The following is a 14,026-nucleotide window of genomic DNA, read 5'->3' as shown; positions in this document are numbered from 1 at the left end:
AAGTCATTGATTCGATTGAGTTGGATAGCATGGGATCCATAACTGGGTGTATAATTTAATGTTTGTGGCAGGAGGCGTCCTTTGTCCCATTGGGTCGCACACATTTTATTTACTACATTCGCCACTAGGTTGTTACAACTAGGAACTATGCCTTGCCTTGAACTGAAGTCTTTGATTTTACAATCCCTTGATGGCCAGTATGAGGCAATCATAGTGTTTATGGAATGAGAAAAATCAGCATGGCTAACCTCGTCCCTTCATAGCACTGATCCACAGAGAGAGACTGAAGGCTCTTGTTGCATATTGTGCAGATAAACCATGTGAGAGGTTCTGCATGGCCATCCTCCACAACTTGTTCTGGGTGGCTGCCATGGCTATCTGAAGACATTCATCAGTGGTGATCCCGCTCCTGATTTCTTCCAATGTGATTCAGGCTGACGAGAGCCTTCCATCAGCACCGGTATGCACTCTTTAGTCTCTCTTGCTTATGTTGCCTCTCTTTCAAGGATGAGGTGAGGCTGTGTTGATTATATGAGACATGGAATGTTCACTCTTGCAGCTGGACTGTCAATTTTATATTGGTGGGGGTGGCTTTGAGGAGGACCCTTTGGAAACTGACACCAGTGGCTTATGATCAGTGGGGGCCTTACACCGACGCATGTAGGGGCAGATGGGAGTGGGGGTACCCAGAAGAGACCACTATTGCTTCTAGATGTTATTATATGTGTTATATCTCCATCAATGCTCTGTTGGTGTAGTCACAGGGGAATTCAGCCACAATCTAATGTAGCTTTATAAAGAAGCCCTCTGCCCTGTGGGGTTCACATCAAAGACACGCTAATTCATTTTGTTTTCATCATGAGTCTTCATAGTAATGGGCGTGAAGAGTCTGGCTCTGATATTTTGAGATGTTTGCCCACTAAAGCAATTACCATGTTGTTTTATGGAATGTTTAGCCTCTGCACCAACCAGGATAAAGTTGCTCAAAAAGAAAGGCATGCTTTTGCTCATTGTTGCATGACCACAGTGTACTGATTTTGAGAAGGTCTTTCCGAGTGCCTGTCAAGAGCATCCTATTTTTGATAAACCTCAGCATGCTGTGGAAGCTACGCAATTCAGAGTCCAACTGTGGTGGGTGCTGCATTCACATCTGCAACCTTCTTTCGATCTGGAGCAAGACCTTGGGATGAGAATTGGCATCTAAAAAATGTTATGTTGAACTATCAAAACTCACACTTGTGTCTGTGATGTTCAAGGCTCCTCTCTTGTACTCTTCTTTGCAGTGATCGGAGGAAATCAGTATGTTCACTAATGGAAACAGCGTGTACTAGAATATTGGCACTTACACTGATTACACCAATTACACTTGCATGGATTTCTCTGATGCCGTTTTGGAATATTTTCTCTGCACTTGATATCCCTAAAATGAGGAGTATGTACCTTCTAAAGCACTACATACATGGAGAATTTAGTGATGTACCTTAACGGATCGTCTAATAATAATTGATGCTCTTCATAGAAAAGGCCCAGATTTGAGAGCCTCCTGGATGTGTTTACCTCTGCCACGAAATGATCAAAATAGGTGTAAAGTGCATTTCTTCTTTCATGGATGATTGGGTAGTCTCATGTCAATGGCGATGTTTACTTGTGGCTACAATCGGAGTTAAAAAAAAATAATGGCTTTGTCCCTCCACTCTTCTTTTTCTAGTTTCTCCAGTTCTTCTTCCACTGGTCTCTCAGTGCCATGGGCTATGCAGTTTGTAGAAAACATATTGACACAAGTTTCTTTGAGGCAATGACCAAACTGCATTATTTATTCAGTATCCTGCAAGCTCACATGCCTGCACTCTTAGAGCAAACTGAAGCAGCCTAAGCCATACTGCTTTGCAGTAGCGTAGTAGACTCCTGGCACCCTGTTGAGTGGCATGCATGTAGGTTTTTTTGTGGTTAGAGTTGCTGCATATGTTGGATCTGAAACCTTTGAGTAGAAGAGTAAATGAGTTCCCATAGATGAAGATTTTGGTATTTGTGGCAAACAGTAGTGGAGGATGTCGAAGTGCATGAAACTGGACCAGCAACATTACATTCACTGTGGCTCCTTTGTCAATAAGCTTCATGACCACACTTTTGGTGGATTCATAGCTCTTCGAGTTATTCTACCTGCAATGCAGAGTCCGTTTATCATTTAAATGACTGAATGGCTTATCATCTTGGGTTTCATCCATGTCTTTGGAGGTGAGGAGGACCACGAGCCTTCAGGATCAGTGCTTCAAATGGCCTGTTTTACCTTTTAGTGCTGCTATGGTAGCATTTTGACTGGCATGCCTCGGTAAAATAGCTCACCTTGTCACAGAATGATCAACTTTTGCCCTTATGTGTTAAAATTCCATGCTTTCTATGTGCTTATGTATGACATTTCAATTCCTCATGTGTGAAACTTTGCCTCAATTAGAAAAATACATGCATTTTAAGTACCTCCTTTTGGGCTATTGATGGTCAAGAAATTGCTCTAATTCATCCAGAATGCCATAAGTTCCCTGCTAAAAGTCACGGACTGGCTGAAGGTATTAGTCGTATATGGCAAGTGGCGCTAGACAGATATTCCATGGACTTGTCACTCTTTCCGCAACTCCCTACCCCCGTCTGTGACATATATACACACAAACATATACACACACATTCACGTATTATGCCAAAGGTTCCAATAATGAATTCACCGCAGGAATAATGTGTCAGCATGGTGGATCATACTGGTCCTTATGAATCTTCTGAAGTGTATTGAATACAGGAGTTCTTGGTGTTTATTCATGGGAAATGTTTTTTTCTTTTTCTGTCAGCCACCCCCTTCCTCTTCTTTTTCAATCGATCTCATAACTTTCTCTCTAATCTAAGGTGTTGGATACCCCTGGATTTTCCAATAGTGAGATTGCTGTTGGATTTGTTGCAGGATTTCCTGCTCATAATAGGATCTGTCCATAATTACGATGGCTCTGCCTTTATCAGCTGGTTTTATAATTATTTATTAATCCTTTTGTAATCCATCAAGTGCTATTCTCTCCGCACGTTGAAGGTTAAATTTAATGTATCTCCTTTTTTATTTGACTCGATCCAATTCTTTCAGGACAATCTTCTCAAAAGAAAGTAGCTCCCAAGGCATACTATTTGAGGGAGGAAAGAAATACGGTTTCACCACCAACCTGTAATGTTTTGTAAAATGATGTTATTCTGTGTATCAAGATAAATGAAATTGATTTGGGAGACATGAATAAGACATGATTCATGATTTACACACAGGATTAATATGCTGACTTGCGTACTTGGTTAAAGGAAGATTGATTGATACCAGTGTATGTTATATGGTTTATGATTGATCCCTCCTCCACTCAAGCTTTACAGGATCAAACTCCAATGATTTCCTCTGGTGTGAAGTCCAACATCCCAGGCCAGCGGTGGTTTCTCCTCCGAGCAAGAGATGTTTTCTACTCCATCATAACTCTTTGCCCCTAATAACCCCCATTCTTCCTCCTGTTTTCAGCTATGCCTTCTCCTGCCCCACACCATCCTGACCATTCCCAATCCTTCCAGGGATTAAAAAAACGGTAATATATGTTAGCAATACGAGTTAGTTTTACCGGCAATACATGTCACTCGACAGGCCTACCCTGTCTCACTCTGTTCAGCAATGCAAGGTCCTGAGGTGCAGCACTTTCAGCACAAGGGCAGAGGCGAGAGCCACACAGACACAATTGTTGGGTGCAATAGTCTGCTTTGGTCTCGAGCTCTCTTTTGATTTCAGTGACATTATATGTACAATATACTCACCTGAAGGGGCTTTTAACCAGTGCCTAATTTGTAAATAACAAGGTGCTGATGCTCAGAGCCCTCCTCTTAAACACACGGCTGCTGCACTTAAATGTGGGAACACGGAATACTGAGGCAGCGTAATCCTGAAGCCATCTCGGGCCTCTTCAATCCAGTTAAAGTCACTCCCTGCCCTTTCAGCTCACTTTTGCAGCTTTCAGCTTTTTCCCATTGTGACGCTTTTTTGTTTTTCTCTTCCTCCGTCTTTCCCAAATGTGTCTTTTGCTCCCAGCAAATGCTTGGGAACGAAGAATAAGCGCTGGCCGTCAAAAATAAGTGCCGGTGCTCAGCACCGGAAACAACAAGCACAAATTAAGCACTGCTTTTAACCAGCCCTCTTTGTCTCGTGGTCTGTTATTGTATCTTTCACAATTTTCTTCTGACCACTACAGCAAACAGAATGTGGTAATGGGTCAAGCCACTTCAGCCATCAGCTAACTTCATTATGAGTGTGAGCAATCTGTGCCTTTTGAGAACAAAAACTAGGTTTCTGTAAAGCATTTTTTTGTGATTGGAAAGCGCCAGACAGCTTCCTCAACAATGCTTCTTAAAAGTCATGAGAAAACAAAACAAGCATTGGTAGACTAAAACTCTGGTGGCCAACACCATACCTATTTCCTGTTTCTGTTTTATTAACTTCTTATGACCTCATCGATGTAGAAGTCATTCTTAGGACTAAACATGCGCACAACTGGCTTCTGTGAGGGGGGTGGGGTGGACAAATTCCAGTGAGTGAAACATAATCTGTGAAGGAGGAAATCACGTCCATTGGTTCAGGCGTGTCTCATACGTGCTGTCTCTCTTTCTGTGCTATACATTGTTTACCTGCTGTGCTCAGGGGAGGCTCAGCTGCAACACGACTGTCTCACTTGTCATGTGTTCATTCTTGTTGGTCGCCAAAGGGTATTTTTTGTTACCAGGATTACTTTCTTCCCCTTGTAGCATTTATTATAACTGCCCCCTCTTGCGTGCCTTTCCTCTGTGAAACCCCTGTACCTACCTCTCAACTTTAATCTCTTTCTCAACATGATTTTCCCAGGTTTGCTTGCCTCTCTTCAGAGCATGACACCCCCCCACCAACTGCCATTCACCAATAACCTAGTGACCGGTAAATCTGACCTCCTAACTGCCAAACATTGTGGTACTTGCAGGCTCGTCACACCTTGGTAGTTGGTGGTACTTACGTTCTCTAAAAGGTTTCTGCCTCAGGCTTCGGAATGGTAATCTGGGGAGGAGAATGGGAGTTTTTGGATTAACGAGGGTACTCGTGACCCAAATTTACAGTTTCCCCAATGTTGTTCTTAAGAATTCAGGTCTCTCATCCAAGTTTTGCATGTGTTTGGGAAGAACACAAAACCCTTATCTAAGTCGTGAAAATAATTGCCATATTCACATGCAGTGGTAATGCCAGAGTGCGATGGGCCCTAAAACAGACAAAGGAAAGAAAAGGCGGGTATATGTACCCCCAATGTGGCCTGACACCATTTCCTATAAAAATGAAAAAATCTGGGTTCCTTCAAGAGGATAAACTATGGCCGAGAGACTACCTAGTGAGTGCACCTCTGCATTCAAACAAAGGCAACCAGATCCCTCACAGTGAATAATTAGAACAACATAACAGTCTAGCAAGAGGACCATTGGTCAAAACACCTTTATGTTCAAGATGATGTTCTTTCCTCTGTACAACCATCTGCTTTCTTGCAAATTGGGTCGCCCCGCGATGTTCATTAGGTCTGGCTGAGCCAGCTTTTTGAGTGTTTTAATTTTACAACAATGGTTACCACCATAGTTCAGTCACCCCACCACCAGTTCACCACATGACACGGTCATACCAAACAATTCTAAATGGAATAAAATCCCACTTTATGTAGTGATTGTCTGTCTTCTGGAAGTGTGTTGTTTTAATCAATTCCAAATCTATGTAAGGTCTGTTCCAAGTGGCAATAATGTCTGTAATAGTTGTTTCTGTTGGTAAAGATGGTGGCACAATAAAATATCCCGAAGGATATGAAAACAATGACAACATTTTGGTCTATAATTTAATTAAAACTTGAATTTAAATGTGAGACCATGTTCAGAATGAAACTACATGATGCACAGTGGCTGACCCAAAGAAAAGTGTAAAAATCAAAAGCAAGCAGAAAATGGCGATTCTCTTATTAACATGCAGAGAGAACCTTGATTTGATAAGAGACAACGGAGGCTAACATTATGCAAAAACCTTTGTTTGTGGCCCCAACATGTTGCTCTTTTCAAAGAACAGTAACACATCATAAGGAATTAGAATGTTCAAAAGATATAAACATCCAGTGCACAAAGTCATCCTCCTCTTTTAGGCTGCAACGAAACAGGATAACATCTTCATCTTCTTCTGGTAAATTTTATAATGAGTTGTCTGGAAATACAAAAACCTCTAAATTAATCCATAAGCATCTGATGAGTAAAAAAAACATCAATCCAATAAACATTTTGATAGATTTGGATAACCAAGCATCTAAACTTATCAATATATTCCTTAACACTTATATATTGTCATCATATATTTTAATTTTTTTTTTTTTATTTAGCATTTTATTTTTTACTTCCTCCATCTTCACCTATAGGGTGAGGAGGGTGTGATAATGTTAGACTCCATGGTCTTTAATGAAATCAAATGCTCTGTGTATGTTAATAGGAGAATCACCATTTCATTACGAGACCAGAGGCTATCATTATGCATGTTTAAACCATCGAGTGCCACACAACTTACATGCTCCAAAGGTCTTAGCTTAGGTAGAACTTTTTAGAAGTATTTACGGTCAACCAGTCTGCTGGTTTCAAAATCTGGGGTAATGAACCACCTGCTTAGTACACCTTACTAGCCCATGCACCTCTGGAAGAATGGGCACCAAACCTTGAAAGAGCCACACTGCCTCATTCATAACTGACCGCACCCATATGGCTAATGTAGCTGTATGTAATGCTTTATAAGGTCTAACATGCAACAAAAGCACGTGATCTTCCCTATGTACTCTAAACCCCCAAATCCTGTTCTCATATGCTCACATACAACTCACCACACATAGCTTTTCAAATTCATGGAAAAAGGGGCAACAATTGAATCAGACATTGTTTTTGTTCTCTTCCAAATGTAAAAGTGTACCCCTTCTGGAGAATAACATAATTTCAAGATGTCCTATACTTTAACATCAGAAACCCTTCTGAATTAAATCAAACACAGTAAAGTAGCTATATTCATGAAAATCTTTTTTAGAGAAAGGTACTTATTACCTACCCAAGAAGTCAATAACTTGAAAATTAAACAGACATCCCAAAAAGACTCATAGCGAACCCCAGGAGGGCTCCTTAGTCTTACACCTTTTATCACTCTTCTTATTAGAGGATCGTTCCTATTCATAAAATTATTGACTAAGGCATGACCAGCAGAAATAGCTGATCTTCAGCAGTAAATGACCGTATAGGCAAGTCCTGAATTGTACAAAAGGGCTAAGTAATTGGCTGTCTTGGGTATAGGAGCTTCCACTGGATCAAAACCCCTTTCCATGCAACAACTACAACACTTCTTCCAAACACCTTTGTATCACTTCCTAGTTCCTGGAGCCCACGATTCATCCAATAATCCTTTAGCTTCTCCTGAAAGTCCAAAATATATGCTTGTACCCCTGAAATCTTCTCTCTCTCAAGAAGGTTCATTTTCCCTTCTAGAACCAAAGGATGCTCGCTTCCATCTGAATCCATGAGAAGATCCAAAGACACCAGGAGAAACTGGGGTATAGCCACTGCAAGCTCCATCACCTCTGGGAACCAAACTTGTGACTTCCAAAATGGGGTTACCAGAATAATATTATACCCTCCTGATCTTACTTTCGTCAAAACTCTCTGAATCATGGAGAAAGGGGAAAAGACATAACTTCCTTTCCTTCCCCAATTCTGCAGAAAGGCATCCACTGCCATTGCCTCTGGATCCAGCCTCAAACTGAAGTACCTGAGAACCTGGTGAGTCAGTCTGCTTGCAAACAAATCCTCTTGAACCGGACCCCATGGCCCCAGAATCAGACTGAAAACGTCTGGATTCAACTTCCAATCCCTGAAGTCTCGGAGGTATCTGAAATTCCAGTCTGCCCTCACATTATGCATGCCTGGAATAAATTCTGCTCTCAACACAATCTTGTGATTGCAATAAAAATACCAAATGCTTTTTGCCAGATCTGCCGGAGCCTTCAACCACGAACCACCCACGTAGTTTATATAAGACATCACTGAGTGACACTCTTTGCTAATAACTCTTTGAAGCTCAGCAAAGCATTCAGTCCTGCTAAGATTTCTAAGCAATTTATATGAAGTAACTGTTCTTCCCTGGACTATCTTCCACCTATTTCTTAACTGTTCAAATGTGCTTCCCAGCCTAGATTGCGGGCATCTGATTCCAAGACCAGGTTGGGCACATTTCCTAAGATGGCCTTGCAGTTCCATACCTCCAGATTCCTTAACCACCACTCTAAATCTTTTTGAGCATCTAGTCATGGGAAATGAGAGTCCCCAAACCACATTACTTTCCTCAAACCCCAAGATTTCAGCCTCTCTAGACCTCTGTAATATAAGGGACCCAGGGAAAAAGCCTGGATGGATGATGATAAAAGCCCCAAAACTCTTGCAAGATCCATTAAAAATATCTCCTCCTTTGACAAAACTGCTCTATCTCCTTTTTAATCTGTGTCACTTTCTTCTGTGGGAGAAACAATTGGGACAATAGAGTATCTACCTGGAATCCGAAAAATTATAGATTCTAAGTAGGGACCATGACAGACTTCTCTGCATTCACTATGAAACCCAGACTCTCCAAGATTTCGATTGTCTATGCCAAATATGTTAGAAGTTCTAGCCTGCCTTGAGACGTGAGTAAAATATCAACTGAGTAAATTATTAACCAGATGCCTCTCTCTCTGAGGTAGGCTACGACAGGACGCAACACCCTTGTGAAACACCACGGAGCTGATGACAGCCCGAAAGGGAGGCAGAAGAACTGGCAGAGAACGCCTCTGAAACTTGAACGTAGATATCTCTGACTGTCCCCATCCATGTGTCCTTGAGATCTAACTTCACTAACAATCATTTGTCTTCAAAATGTCACTTAAAAGATGGAACCCTTCCATCTTGAACTGTCTGTAAGCCAGAAATGTGTTTAATTCCCTTAAATTTAAGACAGGACACAAACCTTTGTCCTCCTTCTTCACTAGAAAAACTGTACTCACAAAACCTCTTGATCTTTCTGGCTCTTGGACATAAATCAAAGCCCCTTTCTCTAGCATTTGGGCCATCTCTGTGTCTGTCAGAGCCAAATTTTCTGAATTCAAAGCCAATTGCTTTGGCTGGCTTTCCTGAACTGGCGTCTCCCAGAACTCTATTCTGTAACCAGTGACCGTTTCTAAAACCCACGCATCTCTTGTAATTTTCTCCCAATTGTGGATGAAGAACCTCAACCTTCCCCCGACCTTTACCTGGGAAGAACCAAGACACCTTACCTTGAGATCCTGAGCCTGCAGGTCTCAATCTTCCACCACGGGATCTTGAGTTTCTCCCTCTCTGGGGATAGAAGTTTGCATTTGGAATGGTAGCCCCTACCATAATCACCATAGTTTCTTGTATCCTGAGTGTAATATTGGGACCTGAAGGACCCTTGGCTGACAGTCAATCCCCTCCTGTCAGGTTGTGGGAAAAAAGCCTTTGAGCTGAAGACTCTTTGTAGGTTATTCTGTGCCTTACTGACTGCAGTAAAGGTTGATACACACTTCCCTAATGATTTTACAAAACTCTTTCCAAAAAGGAGCCCTTTCATATCCCCCATGTCCTCTCTAGTGTACAGATCGGCCAGTTTGGTATTCATCCTCATAAGGACTGCTTTTTGCCCTTCTGTGATAAGATTCACATTAGCATTTCCCAGCATACAAATGACATGTTGTAGATGGCAGGTGGTAGAATGTAAGGGATCTGATTCCTGAGGCTGATGTCATGCCTGACATCAGATTAGAGTGCTGGGAGTGGGAAGTTCCAGTGGAGCTGATGGAGAGCTATTGGACAGATGTGACTTTTGTTGGTCGTGGATAATATACTAAATGTAATAAATGAAGGAGTCCATATAAAGATGAGTTGGTTCTTTAATAGGAGTATCTTATCCACGACCAACAAAAGTCACATCTGTCCAACAGCTCTTCATCAGCTCCACTGGAAGCGTCTCACTTACCTGATGTAAGTGACTAGTCAATCAGCAGTCAACTGTAAGCAAGCGTATCCAGTGATACCGGAAGGCATATCTGGAAGTGTAAGTGGATTCAACAGTGGAAAAAGTATACAACAGAAAGAAGTATACAAGGGATACTTTCCATGAAAAACGGACTGAAAGTTTTTTGTTTTTTTTTGTATATAATAACGAGGGAGACTGAAAGGAGTATACAAGGGATATTTCCCATAGAAGACGGACTGAAGGTTTTTTTTTGTATAAAATAACGAGAGAGAGTAAACAAGGGAGATTGTTTATAAAAAAGACTGGAGGTTTTTTTTTTTAACAACATTATAAACATTTGTTCTGCAAAACATAAAGAACACTTTATCCACAGTTTATAACATAGCAGTGTGCAAAGTGGAGTATACAATTTTGTGAAGACTAAGATTATTCTTTGGGAAGCTCATAATGCAGAATACATCTCCTCCACCTTTTTTTTTCTAACTGAACTAGGAGAACCACCTATAAAGTGGTCCAAATGGAAAAATACTTTTCTTCATTATTCCAGGGTATGTGGCACTAATTTATCGAATGAAAGGAAAACAGCGTTATTGATGCATTGTTAAGGTTGTGAAGGACAAGAAATTTTTGAAACTTTACCGGACACGGGAGATGAAGGGACAGATCTAAATGAGTTTGAAATATGTTTGAAAAAACTGGATCTGAATTTTTTACCAAAAATATGTACAATTTTGGAGCGAAACCATTTTGGAATGAGAGAGCAAAAACCAGGAGAAAGTATTGAAGAATACGTCACGGCTTTAAGGAAATTGGCATCTACATGCAAATTTGGAACTACAATTGATGAATGTATAAGAGACAAGTTTATGTTGAGGTGTTCTAATGGTACAATAAGACAGGAATTGTGGAGCAAGGATGATTTATCTTTACATGAAGTAATTATTCTAGCTAAGAGTGTGGAACACTCTTTAGCTTGTGTAGGAGAGTTGGAAAGAGGAAAAAATGTGGCAATAAATAAAATTACTACGAGAAAAGAAAATTTAAAGAAAGAAGGAAATTATGATAAAGGGGAAGAGAAGGCTACTCAAGAGCAGTGGTCCAGATTCAGAGACACAAAGGGCCAGATGTATCAAATTATTTTGCACTCGCAAACGGCGAAGTCGGCCGTTTGCGGGTGCAAAATCGTGGTCTGCAATGCATCAAAGGCATTCGCAGACCACAAAATGAAAATCGCAAAAATTGCGATTTTCTGCGTTGCGACCTGGATTTTGCTAATCGCAATTTGCGATTCGCAAAATCCAGGTCACAAGGCAATTCTGCAAAAAATCGCAAATTGCGATTTTTTGCAGAATGGTATTTTGCATATGCAAAATACCATTGTCTGCAACCAGGTGGTAACCTGGTGCAAAATTTAAAAATGCAGTAAAACTGCATTTTCAAATTTACTATGTAAAGCACACATGCCCTTTTGGCATGTGTGTACTTTACATTGTAAAAAAATTATTTTTGGGGTGCAGGAGAGGGGCATTAGGCCCCCAGCACCCTGGCCTTTTGCATTTTCCAAATTGCAATTTCTGGTTCAGAAATCGCAATTTAGGAAATGCTAAAAATTCGCAGCTATGGGCCAACAGGCATAGCTGCGAATGGGGCCAGTATTGCAAATTGCGATTCGGTAATTGCATTTGCGATTTTAAAGAAATCGCAATTACCGAATCGCAAATGTGATACATGGCCCTTTGCGAGTCGGTAATTGCGATTTCTTAAAAATCGCAATTACCGAATCGCAATTGGCCAGAATAATACATCTGGCCCAAAGTGTTTTCGCAGTGGCAATATTGGTCATTATGCCTCATATAAGAAATGTCCTGCCATTAATTCATTTAGCAAAGTGTTGTAAGTCAACAAAGAGTTAAACGCCTGTGAATGTTGTTGAAGACTGCATTTTATCAGTTTCTACCAGCAGTCAGAAAAAGAGCTATCCAAGAGATATGGTTACCATTTTAGGTGTAAGCAGTGAAGTATTGTTTGACTCGGGAGCGTGGCTAACTTTGTTGTCAAATGATTTCTTTGATGAACATTTAAGCCACAAAGTCAATTTAAAAGAGCCAGACGTTACTCCTGGTGCGTATGGTGGTCAAATTATTGAATTGAGAGGGTACTTTGAATCAGAGATTTCATTTAAAACGAACACAACTTTTGGAAAAATGTATGTTCCAGTCAAAGGAGATAGTGTGTTGAGTTGGCCGCACCAAAGGGATCTGAATATTATCCTAGATCCCAATTCGTCCACACCAGTTAAGATCAAAGATGAGTTTATTGAAAAGCTGCAAAGAGTTTGTGAACTTTCTGTACAAAGTGGGAAGGTAGAAGATCCACCAGAGTTTGTTAAGGAGTACAACGAAGTGTTCAGTGACAAATTAGGTTGTCTAAAGAAGTATGTTCACCGCATAAGGGTTAAAGAAGGATCGGTTACAGTGGTTGCCAGAGTATGCCCCATTCCCATCTCAATGAAGAATGATGTTGAAAAAGAAATACAGAGGTTATGTGACGAGGGAACAATTGAGCCAGTAGAATCCTCGGAGTGGGTTTCGCCCTTAGTGGTAGCGCGCAAACAAATGGGAGGAATCAAATTGTGTGTGGACTTGAGAAATTTAAATAAGTATGTTGTCAGTGATCAATTCCCTCTGCCGAATATAATGGAGATGGTCACATTATTACATGGATCAAAGTTTTTCAGCAAGTTAGATTTAACTTCAGCTTATCATTAGGTCGTGTGACATGATGACTCTAAAGACTATACCACATTCATCACACCTTTTGGAACCTTCAAATTTAAGAGGATGCCGTTTGGGCTGGTGTCTGCAACGGCAGTATTTCAACGTATAATGTACAATTTGTTTGGTTCAGAACCTGGGGTAAAATGTTTCCAGGATGACATTTTAATACATGGACAAACGGAAGCAGAACATGAAATGAGAGTCAAGAGGGTTCTTACCATTTTGAGGGATCATGGTTTGACTCTCAAACTAAAGAAATGTTCCTTCTGTAGGACTGAAATTGAATATTTGGGTCATAAAATAACTTCAAAAGGTGTGTGTCCGAAGGAAGATCTGGTAATGAACATTTTAAAATTACGTAATCCAGAAAAGAAAGAAGAACTGTTATCTTTTCTTGGAATGGTGGAATTCCATGCCAAGTTATTACCAAATCTAGCATCTGAAACAGTACACATGCGCAAACTACTGAAAAAAGGTAGTGAATTTGTATGGAATGAAGAGTGTAAGGAGGAATTTGAGAGTATAAAAAAGGAGTTGTCAACTCTTGACAGTTTGAGTTCGTTTGATCCAGAAAGGAAATGTGTAATCATGACAGATGCTAGTTTGAAGGGTCTAGGAGTGGTTTTGTTGCAGGAAATGGAAGAGAGTGTTCTCAAACCAATAGTGTATTGTTCTAGAACTTTGCGTGGAGCTGAGAATAATTATTCCACGATTGAGAAGGAAGCTTTGAGTGTATATTGGGCTGTTAACAAATTGAAGAATTTTGTGTGGGGAAAAGAATTTCAGATTTTCACTGATCATAAAACTCTTGTGGAGGTTTTCATGAGTAAGGGCCTGGATACGATCTCCAGTAGGATTAGTAGGTGGGTTGTTGGTTTACAGGATTTCGCGTTCAGGGTATTTGATGTTCCAGGACCTAATAACGGGATGGCTGATTGTTTATCTAGACTTAGGCCCATATTTATACTTTTTGACGCTAAACTGCGCTATCGCAGTTTAGCGTCAAAAAGTTTTGCGCCGTCTAACGCCATTCTGAAGCGCCATGCGGGCGCCGTATTTATGGAATGGCGTTAGACGGCGCAATCAGACCGGCGCTGCCTGGTTTGCGTGGGAAAAAACCACGTAGACCAGACAGCGCCGGCGTAGG

Source organism: Pleurodeles waltl, chromosome 3_1 (genome assembly GCF_031143425.1).
Source record: "Pleurodeles waltl isolate 20211129_DDA chromosome 3_1, aPleWal1.hap1.20221129, whole genome shotgun sequence".
NCBI lineage: Eukaryota > Metazoa > Chordata > Amphibia > Caudata > Salamandridae > Pleurodeles > Pleurodeles waltl.
Note: the sequence above shows the minus strand (reverse complement) of the source record.